A 3,524-nucleotide genomic window follows, 5' to 3' on the forward strand; every position below is an offset into this window, starting at 1 on the left:
TGTGTCTGTGCCCCCAAGTGCTGTATCTGGTACACAGGTTGCCGCAAACCTTCTGTAGATGCAATATGCTACTGCACCGCTCCTCTGGATTACTAGAGATCTCAAGCTGGAAGCTGGCACACTGTTTCTTTCCTCTGTGATCCTCCTGCCCTTGACTCCCCCACAGTGGAGGTCTCAGCACTGCTCAAGACACTCAGTGTGTCCATTTGGACCTCTGATGCACCAACCAGTGCAGAAAGAATGAACTGGTTTATGTCTTCCACCTTCAAGTCCACCTTCCACAGTAAACTCACAGACTCCCCAAGTGAAGGTTTCCTACAGACAGATGACTTTTCACACTGTGAAATCACTAAGGATAGGATTAGAGACAGACACTGGGCACAGATGTCTGATAGTTCACCTCAAGTCCTCCAACAGTACAGTCAAGAAAGAGTATTGGATTGGGTTCTGGACAAGCCCCAGGACTGGTTGTATCTGCCCTGTAATGCTTACCCCAAACATGCATATTAGGTGGATGTGGTGCCCGCTGAATATGGTACTCACTGCCCACCCGCCAGCAGAGGGGATCCACAGTTAGGATGCCTGCTGATGGATACTTTGTGGTCAGAGATGCTGGTAATCCACAATGATGGAATTGAACCCCAAAAGGTGGTGTGTCTCCAAGTTGAATGGAAGTGCTGACACTGCAGGGGAGGTGCTGAAGATAATGGGATCCAGCATCTGAGGGAAGTTTCTTTTTTTTCCCTTTGTTTAACATCAGATGAACTAGCTCCTTGGTTCTCCAATGCTGGCATAAGCAGCCAATTAGAAAATTCTTGGTGAGGGTAATGAATGATATAAGTGTTCAAAATGAGAGAAGCTGAGAGGTGGTTACCTGGACATTAGGCTAGAGGGAGTTGAGGCACACAGTATGTTGGCGACTCTGGGACAGCAACAGCCTGTCTTCTAGTAAAAGTTCATGCTCATCTGTGCCATGTCATAGTTGGCTGTGAAGCTTTGAATTGCCAACTGATCCTTATCATGTTGCTATAGGAAATACAGCAGCTTCAGTGTCCAAGTCAGGTGCCTCTTTGACTATGCATAGACAACACCACACCTGTGTTCTCCATCTTTGCCTTGATGTGATATGGCAGCTGTGGGAGGAGATATAGTTCAGGCAGAGTTGGTTCAGCAGAGTTTTCTGTCAAATCTGAACAGGCAACACATTAGGATATCTGGCCTGCGGCCTGACACAGTAGTTGACTATAGAAGAGACCTTCATGGAGCTCAGCATGGAGCATCTACACATCCACAGTGTTGGCCCTCAGATGCCAACTGCTGATGCTCACCTGCAGACCCAGGTCCAGGGCTAGTAAGAGATCTAATGGGCGTGTATCCTCCCCCTGACCACTCTTCATGATTTAGCTATTGATCTTGATAGGTTCACCTGACAGGTTAGGCTTTTCTTGTCACTGTCCAAAAGAAATCTGCTTCTGCTGGGCTAGATGTGCCACAAGAACTCAGAGGCAGCCACCTTGAGAACCAAGATGTTTTTTACATCTATAGGAATGGAGAATAGTTAGCAGAAGATCTCCAGCAAGGATGGGCTAAGGGAGAGCTTCTTCTGCCCCACCTCCATTTCTGAGAGAATGGGACAGACAGGCTAAAAACCTTCTATAGGACTGTTCTGATTTAGACTTCTCCTAAGCACAATGCTACATAGTGTTGCAGATCACAGCTAAGGAGTTTGCTGGAAATCCACAAGCTCTCAATTTCCACCAACTGCATGTTCTGATGAAAGTTAAGACTGACATTTGCAACCAGACCACAAGTCACCAGCCTAGAAGAGCATCCAGAAGCAAGACCAACCACTAAGAGAGAAATAAAGGCATTTAGTTCAAGTCCCTGCTGGCCTGGCCATGACCACTGCCATGTCAGGCCCTGATGCTGGAACTGCACAGCACCTAAGCAGGCCTTAGCCATGCATGCACGTGCAGGGTGAGGAAGCCTTGGGTCCTCTTTTTTATTATTACACACACACACATACATACACACACACACACACACACACACACACACACACACACACCTTGCTGACCCTGTTGTGTAGTTGTGTGCTTATGGTTTCTAGTCCGGCCACTCTGCATTAGGAAACCAATAAAGATGTTAGTGCCTGAGAGATTACTATTTTTCCTTTTGCCAGAAGTTATAAGTTTCTGTAATTCTTTTTCTAGACTTGGGACTCTGTGAAATATTTTCCCCTTATCATTAACATATCTATTGATAGTGACATTGTTTGGGTCTTGTTTATGAAGCCATTTCTAGGAGAAACTGTTTCACCACAGACCTGCTGGTATTTTGGCCCTTACAACCTTTCTAACCCCTCTTTCTGTGATGTTTTCTGAGTCTAATCACTGGGGCTTTGGTGATATCTATAGTTTCACAGTTTTAGCTTTCCGTAATGATCTCCATATGTTGTAACAAGTGGCTTCTTGGAATGGAGGTGGTAACCACCCTTATATGTAGGTATAAAGATAAGACTTACAACACAGTAAGGACTCATGAGGGTCCTGCAATATAGCGCTAGTAGAATCTTTTCAAAGGTCCATAACCTCACTAGCATAAAGAAGCTGGCTAGGATTTTGGTACCAGTTCTGACTTTCCTCCTCTTAACTGGTATAAGTCTAGTTAGACAGTTGTGGGTAACCACTGAATGAGTGCCACTTCTTACACACACACACACACACACACACACACACACACACACAACACACATATATATATATATATATATATATATATATATATATATATATCTTGTCTGACTGTTAATTGTCATGGTCCATGTATGCTATAGACAGGGCTGTATATTTGATTCCCTCTTTTGTAAATCTGTATAATATTTTCTGTAACCATCAAAGCTAGAGCACAGGAAATAAAGTGGATTTCAGGTTGGATTCAGGTCGAGCCTTCTAAGTGTGTGGTATCTTCAGCAACATGGGCTCATCATCAAGCCCTGACCACTAGCTAGATCAATAAACTTCATTGCTTGAGGAGTCATTTTGACTGCCCTGACCAATGACTTGAAAGGGCATTTCTCATCCCTGGTGCCCATTTTACAGCCACAACAATTAAGTTCTCATATTGACCATCCTTTTGTGGTTGTCAAGCCATTATCCATTATCCATTTCTGTGGTGTTTTTTTTTTCAAGAGCACAGTGTGCTAAGGAGATGGTGCTGTATTTGGGCTTTTGGATCATCATTTCCAATAATCATTCTTGGAAGCTCATTTCATGATACATATTACTGCATATTATTTGAAGGATTACTCATAGACTATAAATCATCATGGCTGTGGAACATATCTTTATGTACTTCATTTTAATTATTTCACTACTGAAGGACTTGTGGCAGCCTGTCCAGTTTGAAGATACTGCAAATAAAAGTTGTTCAAATCATTTGTGTATGCTTTAAAAACATTACCAGCATAAATTTATTTTTTAAATGACACACCACTGAGAATGCTGACCAATGTGTTTACTTAG

General features: G+C 43.2%; 1 pseudogene; it reads right to left on the reverse strand.

Moving 5' to 3' along the window:
* Nucleotides 1–539: 539 nt before the first annotated feature.
* Nucleotides 540–1,962, reverse strand: LOC103162151 (annotated as a pseudogene).
* Between the last annotated feature and the right edge of the window lie 1,562 nt (nt 1,963–3,524).

The sequence above is a fragment of the Cricetulus griseus genome, chromosome 4 (genome assembly GCF_003668045.3).
Source record: "Cricetulus griseus strain 17A/GY chromosome 4, alternate assembly CriGri-PICRH-1.0, whole genome shotgun sequence".
Lineage (NCBI taxonomy): Eukaryota > Metazoa > Chordata > Mammalia > Rodentia > Cricetidae > Cricetulus > Cricetulus griseus.